This window comes from Pipistrellus kuhlii, unplaced genomic scaffold (assembly GCF_014108245.1).
Source record: "Pipistrellus kuhlii isolate mPipKuh1 unplaced genomic scaffold, mPipKuh1.p scaffold_m20_p_119, whole genome shotgun sequence".
In the NCBI taxonomy this organism is placed as follows: domain Eukaryota; kingdom Metazoa; phylum Chordata; class Mammalia; order Chiroptera; family Vespertilionidae; genus Pipistrellus; species Pipistrellus kuhlii.
In genome coordinates this window covers 175196-190206 of record NW_023425426.1, presented here as the reverse complement: position 1 = coordinate 190206, position 15011 = coordinate 175196, and the positions used below count along the sequence as shown (strand labels likewise).

General features: G+C 39.4%; 1 pseudogene; it reads left to right on the top strand.

Moving 5' to 3' along the window:
• The first annotated feature begins 13250 nt into the window (after positions 1–13250).
• The window catches only part of LOC118716070, a 38232-nt pseudogene continuing 36471 nt past the window's right edge, over positions 13251–15011 (top strand).

Sequence of the window (15011 nt, the reverse complement as noted above, 5' to 3'; positions counted from 1 at the left end):
GAAAATTTTTAACATAAATAGCCAAAGTATACAAACAGCAAAAAGAAGTATGTTTAAGCATGACACAAAATTCAGAGGTCATCAGATGAAAAACTAATAAATTTAACCACCTAAATGTTTTCATAGTTCTGCATGTAAAGAAAATACTGTTAATAAAGTCAAAAGAAAGTTACATATTATACTTGGAAAATGGATAAATACAATACGCACAAGAGGCTAATCTCTTTAACATATAAAGAGCTTCTATAAAAAGCAATAAGAAAAAGATGACCAAACTGATAGGAATATAAGTGAAAGTAGTGAACATAGTTCACAGTAAAGAAAAAAATAAATGTCAAACCAATTTTTAAAAATTGTCAAATTCACTAATTATTATAGTACTGTACCACAAAAATTACAAGATATCTATACTGTTTTTCAAGTTCTGTCACCTATGTTATCTTAGTCAATCCTCACAAAAACAAAGAGGGCAAGATAAAAATTATGTTGACTTAAATCAGAAATGAAAGAGGTGAAATAACAACAGACCCCACCGAAATACAATGGATTGTTACAAAATATTATGAACAACTCTATTCCAACAAACTAAACAACCTGGAGGAAATGGACATATTCCTAGGAAAATACAAACTTCCGAAACTCAATCAGGAAGAATCTAAAAATCTCAATAGACCAGTGTCTTGGGAAGAAATTGAAACAGTCATCAAAAAGCTTCCAGAAAACAAAAGCCCAGGGCCAGATGGCTTCACAGGAGAGTTTTACCAAACATTCAAGGAAGAACTAAAACCTATCCTTCTCAGAATATTCCAAAAAATCCAAGAGGAAGGAACACTTCCAAACTCCTTCTATGAAGCCAGCATCACCGTAATATCAAAACCAGATAAAGACAACTCAATGAAAGAGAATTACAGGACAATATCCCTCATGAACATAGATGACAAAATCCTCAACAAAATTCTAGCAAATCGACTCCAGAAGACCATCACAAAGATCATACACCATGACCAAGTAGGATTTATTCCAGGAATGCAAGGATGGTACAATTTCCGCAAATCAATAAATGTGATACATCACATAAACAAATTGAAAGATAAAAATCATATAGTCATATCAATTGATGCAGAAAAAGCATTTGATAAAATCCAACACCCTTTCCTGATAAAAACTCTTAACAAAGTGGGAGTACAAGAATCATACCTCAACATAATATTAATTAAAGCCATATATGATAAACCCACAGCCAACATTACTACTCAATGGGCAAAAACTAAAACCATTCCCTCTAAGAACAGGAACAAGTCAGGGATGCCCACTCTCGCCACTCCTGTTTGACATAGTACTGGAAGTACTAGCCATTGCAATTAGACAAGAGGAGGAAATAAAAGGCATCCAAATTGGAAAAGAAGAAGTAAAGTTATCCTTATTTGCATATGACATGATATTGTACATAAAAAAACCCAAAGACTACATTAAAAAACTAATTGACTTAATAAATGAATTTGGCAATGTAGCAGGATACAAAATTAATGCCAAGAAATCCATGGCATTTCTATACACCAACAGTGAAACTACAGAAACAGGGACTAAAAAAGCAATTCCATTTGCCATTGCACCAAAAAAATTAAGATACTTAGGAATAAATTTAACTAAGGAAGTAAAGGACCTGTATGCAGAAAACTACAGGACACTGAAAAAAGAGATAGAGGAAGATGTAAGGAGATGGAAGAACATACCATGTTCATGGATTGGTAGAATCAACATCATCAAAATGTCCATTCTTCCTAAAGCAATCTATAGGTTCAATGCACTGCCCATTAAAATACCAACGGCAAATTTCACTGACCTAGAAGGAACTCTCCAAAAGTTCATTTGGAACAATAAAAGACCCCGAATAGCCACAGCAATCCTGAGAAAGAAGGGTAAAGTAGGAGGGATATCAATACCAGACTTCAAACTATATTACAAAGCCACTGTTCTCAAAACAGCCTTGTACTGGCACAAGAACAGACATATAGATCAATGGAATCGAATCGAGAACCCAGATATCAACCCAAATCACTATGCTCAATTAATATTTGACAAAGGAGGCACAAATATACAATGGAGTCAAGACATTTTCTTCAATAAATGATGTTGGGAAAATTGGGCAGACACATGCAAAAGAATTAAACTAGGTCACCAACTTACACCATACACAAAAATGAACTCAAAATGAATACAGGACTTAAACATCAGACAGAAAACCATAAAAATACTAGAAGCAGCCACAGGCAGCAAAATCTCAGATGTATGCCAAAAGAACTTCTTCACTAATACTACCCTTAGGGCAACGGAAGCTAAAGAGAAAATAAACAAATGGGACTACATCAAAATAAAAAGAAACCTTCAACAAAACAACAAGAAAGCCCACTGTGTGGGAGAACATATTTGCAAATGTTCCCACTGATAAAGGTTTACTCTCCAACATCTACAGACAGCTTATCCAACTAAATAAAAGGAAGGTGAATGATCCAATTAAGAAATGGGCAATGGACCTAAATAGAATATTTTCAAAAGAAGACAGAAGGAAGGCCAAAAGGCACATGAAAACATGCTCAAAGTCACTAATTATCTGAGAAATGCAAATCAAAGCAACAATGCGATACCATCTCACACCTGTCAGAATGGCCAACATCAACAAATCAAATGACAAGTGTTGGCGAGGTTTTGGAGAAAAAGTAACCCTCATGCACTGCTGGTGGGAATGTAGACTGGTGCAACCACTGTGGAGAACAGTGTGGAATTTCCTCAAAAAACTGAAAATGGAACTCCCATTTGATCCAGTAATCCCACTCCTAGGAATATATCCCAAGAAACTAGAATCACCAATCAGAAAGGATATATGCATCCTTATGTACATAGCAGCACAATCTACAATAGCCAGAATTTGGAAACAGCCTAGGTGCCCGTCAGCAGATGATTGGATCCAAAAACCATGGTACATCTACACAATGGAATACTATGCTGCCATAAAAAAGAAGGAATTCTCATCATTTGCAGCAACCTGGATGGAATTGGAGAACATCATGCTGAGTGAAATAAGCCAATCAATGAAAGAGAAACAACACATGACCTCACTCATTTGTGGATAATAAAGATCATTATAAACTGATGAACCAAAAGATAGATATAGAGACAGTAAAGCAACAAGCAGATTGTCAAATTTCAGCGGGGAGGGGAGGAGGATCTGGGGGAGATAATAGATCAACCGAAGGACTTGTATACATGCATATAAGTACAACCAATGGACATAAAACTCTGGGGAGGGAGGGGATGTGTAGGAGGGAGGGAGGGGTGCAAAAAAAATCAATAAAAATAAATAAAAATAAAATAAAATAAATAAATAAAAATAAAAGACAGCCAAAAAATTTTTAAAAAAATAAAATATTCTCCTTAAATGTCAAAAAAAAATTATGTTGACTTATTACATGGCAAATCTCAACTATACCATTTGAGATTTTTAAAATGTTTGATAATATACTACATTGATGAACATAGCACACATACATTGTTGGATAGAATCTAAATTGGAACCATTTCTAGAGGAATAGTTAGCAATGATGTCAACATCATTTGTACCAACAAGTTTTTTCATGGATCTATCTGCATATATATGCAAAAAAAGTATGTATAAAGATATTTATTACAGTATTATTTATAACCATAAATTAAAAAGAACCTAAGCACTCATCTATAAGAGATTATTAAATGATAATATATTCACATAATGAACTATTATGCACCCAATAAAAAGAACACAGAGGTGCTGAACGTTGTTATATGAAACAATTTACAAGGAAAAATTATTAACTGAAAAATACATACTGCAGAGAAATCCAAGATGACGGCATAGGTAAACACCAAACTGAAGGCTCACACAACAATGTCAATACAACTAAAATACAAAATGGACATTACCCAGAACTACAGGAAAATTGACTAACTGGAAATTCTACAATGAGAAGGAAAGAGAAAACCAGAAGGAATATCAGAGAAGCTGTAAAAGCCTAAGGTATGGAAACACGGTGCATGCACGGAGAGGACAGAGCAGGAGAGGAGGGGGAGGCTGAGTGCCTGCCTGGCGTTCCTTAGTGGGAAGGAGATAAAAGCTCCGGACTGTGCTGAACCCCAATCCAACAGCACTGAACCCCAGTTCTAGGCCATACCCTGGGGACCAAGGCTCATAGAGAGGGAGCCTGGGCTGTAAGGTGGAAACTCGGGGGAGCGGCAAAAGGAAGTCCTGGAGGCACACACATTGCTCACAGAGAAGGGACGGTTGATTGTGCCACTGGATTGCCCTAGCAGGAAGGAGACAAAAGCTCCAGACTGCTCTAAACCCACTTCCAACTGCACTGATCCCCAGTTGTGGGCTCATTGGGGGAGAGCCTAGACTGGTAGCAGGCAAAACTTGAGGGCACCTTTGTCTCAGAGGTGCTTCCAGCAAGTACTGAAGTGATGGGAGCCATCAGAATTGAGACAAGCAACTCCATCTTAAGGAAATAGAATTAAGTTCCTTCTAGCAGAAGTTATTCGGTGCCCTGAGGGTTTGGCCAGAAGCTAAGATTAACCTGCCACTTAACATCTTTGCAACTTCCCCTTCCTGATCCTCCCCCATAGCTAGCCCAGCCTTGGAATGTTACACCTTGGAATGTTACGCCGCCCTGGCAGTTAGCCAATCCTGTGTTGCCAGATACCTTACCACCTTGTCACTCAGTGCCTAAACCAATTATACACTGCCAAAGACCCCTCTGCATAGGCAACCCTGCCCCCCTTTGTTTCTGTTGTATATATACAGCCATTTCAAAAAATAAAGTTTGAGGCTTGATCAGAACTTTGTCTTGCCTCCATTTCTTCGTGTCTCCTGTTCTCTATCATTCCCTTCTAGGTGCCTCCTCGCCCCACTTCGATCTCCCACTGGTCGAGACACTGAAGGACACTGAGGAACACTGAGACTCAGGAGCCTCATAGGGTGGGGCTGACAGAAGCAAAGTCTGTAGGCTCCACCCTGAAACTCCACCTTATCCAAGCTAAACACCGAGACTTTTAAGGCTACCAACTCAGGGAAGCTGTGAAAATACCAAGACAAGGAAACAAATCACAAACAAAAGAAATGGAGGACAAAAAGTGACTGGATATAGAGTTCAAAACCACACTTATGAGGTTTTTCAAGAATCTCCTAGAAAAGGCCGATAAAATAAATGAGACCTATGAGGATATGAAAAGGGATCAACTAGAAATAATAAGGGAACAACAAGAAATAATAAGGGATCAACAAGAAATAAAGAATACATTGTCTGAAATAAAAAATATTACACACAGTCCTAAAAACAGAATGGAAAATTGCAAGAATTAAGTCAAAGATTTGGAACATAAAGAACCAGAAGACACTCCTCCACAGAAGCAAGAAGACAAGAGAATCCAGAAAGTGGAACATAATGTAAGAAACCTCTGGGACAACTTCAAGCAAACCAACATCAGAATTATGAGCATCCCAGAAGAAGAGATAGAACAAGATACCTAAAACATACTGAAAAAAAATAGTGACAGAAAACTTCCCCCACCTGGTGAAAGAATTAGACTTACTAGTCCAGGAAGCACACATAACCCCAAACAAAAGGAATCCAAAGAGGACCACACCAAAACACATCATAATTAAAATTCCAAGAACAAAAGACAAAGAGAGAATATTAAAAGCAGCAAGAGAAAAGCAGGTAGTTACCTATAAAGGAGCACCCATACTATTATCAGCTGATTTCTCAACAGAAACCATGCAAGCGAGATGGGAATGGCAAGAAATATTCAAGGTGATGACTAGCAAGAATCTACAGCCAAAAATACTCTACCCAGTAAAGTTATCACTCAGAATCGAAGGCCAGATAAAGACCTTCACAAATAAAAATAAACCTAAAGGAGTTCATCACCGCCAAACTAGAATTATATGAATTGCTGAAGGTGGTTCATTCAGAAGAGAAAGAAAATAAAGATAAAAATTATGAACAACAAATAGGTAACTATCAACAAGTGAATCTAAAAACCAAGGGAATTTTAAAAATTTTGATGAACAATATTAACTGGTAAATATAATAGAATCAGAGGTATGGAAGGGGAGTGAACTGACGATTCTCGAGGAAAAGCAGAGTGGGGGTTGTGGGAAGAGACTGAAGATAAACTGTGTACCTATGGATGAGGACAATGGGGGTGGGGTGGGGAAAGGGCAGAGGGTGGGATGGGAACCTGGTGGAGGGGAGCAATGGAGGGGGGCAAAAATGAGGAACATTTTATTAAAATATATTTTATTGATTTTTTACAGAGAGGAAGGGGGAGGGATAGAAATCCAGAAACATCTATGAGAGAGAAACATTGATCAGCTGCTTCCTGTACACCCCCTACTGGGGATGTGCCCACAACCAAGGTACATGCCCTTGACCAGAATCAAACCCGGGACCCTTTAGTCAGTAGGCTGACACTCTATCCACTGAGCCAAACCGTTTTCGGCAAAATGAGGAACATTTATAATAATAAGAACAATAAAGATTTATTTTAAATAAATACATGCATACATAAATACATAAATACATACATAGTGCAGATAATTCTGGTTTCTGTTCTAGCATGTATGGAGCTTGGATGTTATTACTTTACACTAACAACTAAAAATCTGAACAAGATGAAAAACAAAATATTGTTCTTACCTTTGTCAGAGAAGTGAGGGAAAACCACTGGCCCCAAAATTGGAGTGGCAGAGAGAAATCCTATATAATAAAAGCCTAGGTGGCATCACGCCCTTGTGTGATACCCTTGTGCAATGCCCTCATATGATGCTATCACAAGATGGCCAACAAAAGATGACCATGCACAAAAAGTGGAGATAGGGCCCAGTAGTCACTCCACGTGGTGAGTCATGAGGGTCCCAAGGCTCTGCACAGCTTGGAGGAGGCCAGTCCCAGCATCTCTGCCACCTCGCATGTAGGAGGCGGGTCCCAGCAGAGGAGGTGGGTTGCTGCAGGGAAGGGCAGTTCTGGGCAATCAGGCCAGCAGGAGAGAGCAGTTGAGGGTGATCAGGCCAGCAGGGGAGCAGTTAGGTGTCAGTCAGGCCAGCAGGGGAGCGGTTTGGGGGCAACAGGCTGGCAGGCAGAAGCAGTTACGGGCAATCATGCAGGCAGGCAAGAGGTTACAAGCCAGCATTTCCAGATTGTGAGAGGGATGTCCAACGACAGGGATCGGGCCTAAGCTGGGAGTCAGACATCTCCCAAGGGGTCTCAGATTGGAGAGGGTGCAGACCTGGTTGAGGGACACCCCTGCCCCCATGCACGAATTTCATGCTCCAGGCCTCTAATACACATATAATCACAATTTACTGGAGCAGAATACCATATGGAAACCAGTATCAAAGAAAGGAAAATTTGAACTGACAAATTAATGAATTTACAAATCGCAGGAGGCTCAGTGTAGACATCTCTGAAGTTAAAAACACCAGGGAAGGCCAATTTGTAGGAAAGTCCACACACTTTTGAGAGTTTTACCTCAAGGAACTCTACCAGGTTCTCACAGTGTATATAAAAGAAAAATAAGGCTGTGCTTCCCACAAGAGAAGGAAAAATATAACCATTATGAAATACACCAGATAATTTTGTCCTTTTAATAAGGTCTGCCATCAAGAGAAGCTGTTTTACCAGAGCTTAACAATCCCAAGTTTTATCAGAGTTTTACTAACTTGGAGGAAGAGAAATATCCAGCACCTGCTCCCCTAGCCGTCCTGTATCAACTAAGAAGAGGATAAAGTTGATAAACACTTTTTTTTCTTTGCTTCTTTGTTTGTTTAATTATTTATTTATTAAACTACACAACACTAAAAAAAAGAGATAGAGGAAGATGGAAACAGATGGAAGAACATACCATGTTCATGGATTGGTAGAATAGACATCATCAAATTGTCCATACTTCCCAAAGCAATCTATAGGTTCAATGCACTCCCCATTCAAATACCAACAGCATATTTCACTGACCTAGAAAAAACTCTCCAAAAGTTAATTTGGAACAACAAAAGACCCTGAATAGCCACAGCAATCCTGAGAAAGAAGAGTGAAGTACCAGACTTCAAGCTAAATTACAAAGCCACTGTTCTCAAAACAGCCTGGTACTGGCACAAGAACAGGCATAGAGATCAATGGAATAGAATCGAGAACCCAGATATCAACCCAAATCACTATGCTCAATTAATATTTGACAAAGGAGGCACAAATATACAATGGAGTCAAAACAGTCTCTTCAATAAATGGAGTTGGGAAAATTGCACAGATACATACAAAAGAATGAAACTAGATCATGAACTTACACCATACACAAAAATAAACTCAAAATGGATATAGGACTTAAACATAAGATGGGAAACCATAAAAATACTAGAGGCATCTACAGGCAGAAAAATCTCAGACATATGCCAAAAGAACTTCTTCACTGATACTGCCCCTAGAGCAATGGAAGTAAAGAGAAAATAAACAAATGGGACTACATCAAAATTAAAAGCTTTTTTAAAGCAAAAGAAACCATCAACAAAACAACAAGAAATCCCACTGTGTGGGAGAACATATTTGCAAATGTTCCCACTGATAAAGGTTTACTCTCCAACATCTACAGACAGCTTATCCAACTAAATAAAAGGAAAATGAATGCTCCAATTAAAAAATGGGCAATTGACCTAAATAGAATATTTTCAAAAGAAGACAGAAGGAAGGCCAAGAGGCACATGAAAACATGCTCAAAGTCACTAATTATCCGAAAGATGCAAATCAAAACAACAATGCGATACCATCTCACACCTGTCAGAATGGCCAACATCAACAAGTCAACAAACGACAAGTGTTGGCAAGGTTGCGGAGAAAAAGGAACCCTCGTACACTGCTGGTGGGAATGTAGACTGGTTCAGCCACTGTGGATTACGGCATGGAGTTTCCTCAAAAAAATAAAAATGGAACTGCCATTTGACCCAGTAATCCCACTCCTAGGATTATATCCCAAGAAACTAGAAACACCAATCAGAAAGGATATATGCACCCCTATGTTCATAGCAGCACAATCTACAATAGCTAGGATTTGGAAACAGCCTAGGTGCCCATCAGCAGATGATTGGATCAAAAAACCATGGTATATCTACACAATGGAATACTCTGCTGCCATAAAAAAGAAGGAATTCTCATCATTTGCAGCAACCTGGATGGAATTGGAGAACATCATGCTGAGTGAAATAAGCCAGTCAATGAAAGAGAAACACCACATGACCTCACTCATTTATGGATAATAAAGAACATTATAAACTGATGAACCAAAAGATAGATATAGAGACAGTAAAGCAACAAGCAGACTGTCAAATTACAGCAGGGAGGGGAGGGAGATCTGGGGGAGATAATAGATCAATGGAAGGACTTGTATACATGCATTCAAGTACAACCAATGGATGCAAAACTCTGGGGAGGGAGGGTATGTATGGGAGGGGGCCTGTAATGGTAAGATATGTACACAGATAATTTAATTAAAAAATAAAAGAAAAGAATAAAATAAAATAAAATAATAAACAAATCAACAAATGGCAAGTGTTGGCGAGGATACAGAGAAAAATGAACCCTAGTGCGTTGCTGGTGGAAATGCAGACTGGTACAGCCACTATGGAGAACAGTATGGAGTTGCCTCAAAAAACTAAAACTGGAAATCCCATTTGACCCAGTAATCCCACTCCTAGGAATATACCCGAATAAACTAGAAACACCAATCAGAAAAGTTATATGCACCTCTATGTTCATAGCAGCACTATTTACAACAGATAATATTTGGAAACAGCCTAGGTGCCCATCAGCGAATGACTGGATCAGAAAACTCTGGTACATCTTCACAATGGAATATCATGTTGCCATAAAAAGAGGGAATTCTTACCATTTGCAACAACCTAGATGGAACTGGAGAGCATTATGCTAAGTGAAATAAGCCAGTCAAGGAAAGAAAAATACAACATGATCTCACTCATTTGTGGATAATAAAGAACATTATAATGTGATAAACAAAAAGATAGGTACAGAGGCAGTAAAGCATTAAACAGACTGTCAAATTACAGTGGGAAGATTAGGGGGAGGTGGGGTAGATAAGAGATCATCAGAAGGACTTGTAGGCATGGATTTAAGCATAAATAATGGATGCAAGACATTTGGGGGTGAGAGCATGCATGGGAGAGGGTCAGGGCAATGGTAAGATATGTACACATGTAATGTCTTAAAAAATGTAAAGAAAAAAATTTTTTAAATCCTATCTAATAAAAGAGTAATATGCAAATTGACCATATCTCTGTCACACCCACAAGCTAAGCCCACCAGCCCATCAGGAGCAAGTATGCAAATTAACCCAAACAAGATGGCTGCAGCCAAGGAGAGAGCAGGAGGCTTGTGTTTCCCTGGCAATAGAGGAAGCCAAACTTTCTGCACAACCTGGCAGGCTCAGGCCTCCACTCCATGCTGCAAAATTTCAATTATAGAAGATAAATAAATCCCAACAAAAATGGTGGCAGCCCCATAGCTGGAGAGGGCAGGAGGCTTGGGTTATCCCCGACCATGGAATAAGCAAGTTTCCGCAGTCCTGGCCTGTCTTGGCCTCAGCTTATGGCGACAAAGTTTCAATTATAGAAGATAAATAAATCTCAGATACCAGGGCTTCCACTTAGGTCACTGGGGGGCGTGGCCAGCCTATAAAACTCATTGGCCCCTCACCCAGGCCACCCAATGCCCCAAGGAAACCCCCAGGCTGATCCAGGACACTCCTCAGGGCAAACCAGCTGGCCCCCACCCATGCACCAGGCCTCTATCCTATCTAATAAAAGAGTAATATGCATATTGACCATCACTCCAACACACAAGAAGGCTGCCCCATGTGGTAAAAGATTACTGCCCCCATGTGGACATAAGATGGCCACCATAAGATGGCTAGCAGGGGAGGGTGTTTGGGAGGGACCAGGTCTGCAAGGGAGGGTAGTTGGGGTGATCAAGCCTGCAGGGGAGGGCACTTAGGGGTGACCTGGCCAGCAGAGGAGTGAATTGGGGGCGACCGGACCTGCAGGGAAGAGCAGTTGGGTTGGACCCAGGCCTGCAGTGGAGTGGAGTTGTGCGATACCAGGACTACAGGGGAGGGCAGTTAGGGATGACCAGGCCTGCAGGAGAGGGCAGTTAGGCAACAATCAGGCTGGCAGAGGAGTGGTAAGGGGGTGATCAGGCTGGCAGGTAGAAGTGGTGAGGGGCAATCAGGAAGACAGGCAGGCAAGCAGTTAGAAGCCAGCAGTCCTGGATTGAGAGGGATGTCCAACTGCCCAGTAGGATCAGGCCTCAACAGGCAGTCGAACATCTCTCGAAGGGTCCCAGATTGGAGAGGGTGCAGGCTGGGCTGAGAGACACAGCCTCACACACAAATTTCGTGCACCAGGCCTCTAGTATTGTAATACTGATGTATGGTATCAGATGGGTATTAGATTTATTGGGGTGATCACATAGTAAGTTATAAAAACTAGTCACTGGATTGTACACCTTAAACTAATATAATATTTTATGTAAACTGTAATTAAAAATTATTATAAAAAAAGGTTAGAGGTCAGAAATAATGTGGCAAAAATAAATTCATTTCAATGGCTTATTACTAGAATAAACACAGCTAAGGAAAGAATTCCTGAGCTCGAGGATGAATCAATAGAAACTACCAAAACTGAAAACAGAAAAAAAAGCTGGAAAAAACACAGAGAACATTATATCCAAGAATAGTAGGACAACTATAAAAGGTATAACTTATGCATAATGAGACTATCAGATGAAGAAAAAGAAAAGAAATATAGGAAAAAATAATTGAAACAATAGGGCTGTAAATTTAATACAAATTAATGTCAAACACCAAATCACACAGAGCCAGGAAATTCAGAGAACACAAATCTGGATTTTTTAAAAACAAACAAACAAACAACAAAAAAAAACTACATTTAGGCATATCATATTCAAATTTCAGAAAATCAAAGAAAAATATCTTGAAAGAGGGAAAATCATTTTATCTTACAGATGCCATTTTCAATTGGTGTGCCACAGAATTTTTAAAGCATGCAATATCTGACTATTTGTCAGGAGCACTGACTTCTTATTCTTAAATTGTCAATTTAAAAAAAAAAATTCCAACAGCCAAAAAAAACAACAGCTATTCTTTGTGAATGAATCAAAATTATATTTTTTGTCAGATCAGCAAAAAATGTATCTATTGGTGTGCTGCAGAATTTAGTAATTAGTTTGTGTGCCATGAGATGATAAGGATTGAAAATCGCTGCCTTAGAGAAACATAGCTAAGAATTACATCAGACTTCTCAGTGCCATACAAACAAAAGAGTGGAGTTAATTATGTTAAGTGTTGAAAGAAAAAAAATATAAATCTAGAATTCTGTACCCTGAGAAATTATCATTCAAAAGTGACAAGCAAGAACTTTCTCTGACAAATAAAAGTTGAAGAAATTTGTTGCCCATAAGCCTGCCTTGCAAGAAATGTCAAAGAAGTCCTGAAGACAGAAGGAAACTGATATATCATAAATTTGAATTTATATAAAGAAAAAGCATTAGAGAAAAAAATGAAGGTAAAATTAAAACTTTCATTTTTTTAATTCTAAATTGACCTAACAGATACTCACGTGTTCAAGATAAATAATACAATAATTATTAGTTTATATATACTAGAGGTCTGATGCACTAAATTTATGCAAGGGGCTCGGCCCTCACAGCCCTGCTGCCACAGCCAGCCCTCCCTTGCAGCTCCTCGTAGCCCCAGCCAGCCCTCACAGCCCCTTGCAGCCCCTCACAGCCCTGGCCATTCTTTTCAGCCCCAGCTTCATCCAGATGGTTGTCCAGAATGTCGCTGGGATGGTAATTTGGCTGTTTAGTCTAATTAGTATATTAGCTCTTTATTATATATGACTAGAGGCCCGATGCATGTATTCATGCTCTGGTGGGGTCCTTTGGCGTGGCCTGCAGGGTTCCGGCCAAAACTGTCAGTCCAACATCCCCCAAAGGATATAGTAATGCACAAAGCAGCAGGCGTTGGGGGAGGAGCCCAAGTCCGGGGTGCCATGCCTCTCCCATTCATCATAGCCCTGCTGTGCTTTCCTCCACCACCATTCAGGAGGCTTGCTGCCACTCCACTGCAATCTCCACATGCCAGTCCTAGGGCGATACCAGTGCACCCATGACCAAGAAGTGGTGGTGGACACACGCCAGTCAGTCCCAACTCTTGTCCCTATGTCAGTCCTGATCCTGATCCTGATCCTGGTCCAGATGGGGGAGGGGAGTGCAGGGGGAGTGTCCACAGGAGAGGTTTGCACCACCACAGCAGCACTCACCAGCTATGAGTCTGGCATCTGGCACCCGTTGGTGAGATGAGTGGTGCTCCCACTGTGGGAATGCACTGACCACCAGTGAGCAACTTTTGCATTGAGCATCTGCCCCCTAGTGGTCAGTGCACATCGTAGTGTCCAGTCAAACAGTCGAATGATGATTTAGGCTTTTATATATGGAGATATGTAAGTGAAATGAATGACAGCAAAGACATAAGGGATAGAAGGAAAGAGCTAGAAATATTTTCTTATGATAGGTACTTGCATTAGTGAAGCATATAATGTTATTTGAAAGTGGACTTGAGCCTAGCCAACATGGCTCAGTGGTTGAGCATTGACCTATGAACAGGAGGTCACAGACCAATTCCTGGTCAAGTCACATGATCAGATTACGGGTTCAGTCCCTTGGAGGTGGTGTGCAGGAGGCAGCCCATCAATGATTATCTCTCATCATTAATGTTTCTATTTCTCTCTCCCTCTCCCTTCCTCTCTGAAATCAATTAAAAAAATTTTTTTAAAGAAAATGGACTTGGGTTTGGTGTAAGTCTGTATTACAAACTCTAGGGCAACCACTAAAGAAAGTAAAGAAATAGTTTATAACTGATATGCTAAGAAAAAAGGTACAATTAAATCATACAAAATGCTCAATTAAAGCCACAAAGGCACAAAAAAATGGGAGATAAAAATATGAATAAATAACAAGGACAGATAATAGAAAACAGTAACAAATATGACAGATATTAATTCAGCCATATTAATAATTCATATACTATATGATTCATCCACTTAAGTCCACAATGCAATGTTTTGGGGTATTGTATTAAGTTTAAAATTTTTTTAAATATCTATAATAATAAAAAGTAATATGCTAATTAGAAGAGATGTCTTCTGGATATCCTTCCTGACCAAGTCGGGGCCTGAGGGAAGCCAGCCCAGGTCCCAGGTGCCTGTGGGCAGCCAGAGGAGGGAAGCAGCCTAGGCCTCAGATGCCAGAAGGAAGCCAGTGCCAGCAGCTTGGGGAAGGAAGGCCTACTCTTGCACGAATTTTCATGCATCGAGCCTCTAGTATATAACATAAAATGTACCATTTAAAAAATACATGGTGCAGAAATGTGTGTTTTTCACTAATCGCTCAGGGAATTCTTTTTCACTAAAACCCTGGTGAAACTTCTGAATCCTTCTCAACATAGTATTCCAGCTTTCACCACCACTGAACCAGAGCAATCCCAAATGAAAATATAATTGCAAGTATGTAAAGAAATGTACACACTGAAAATATCTTACATTAGAGATCTCTTTATATACAAGCTTTTCCAAGCAACTTAGATATTACATTAAACAATGTACCTTTTAAATGGTACTTTCCCAGAAAATATAATGAATAAATATGCTAAATATGAACCATTTGCTATAATTTCTGATTGTATGCTTACATTTCTTTGCCAATTAAGGACAAAAAAAAACAGCATTGAAGAATTAATATACTTACCCATGTGTGGAATATTCCAAACTATGTACCATTTCAACATATTCTGGCAGGTTATCTAACAATGCTACAACATTTTTAAAATAGTATGACTGC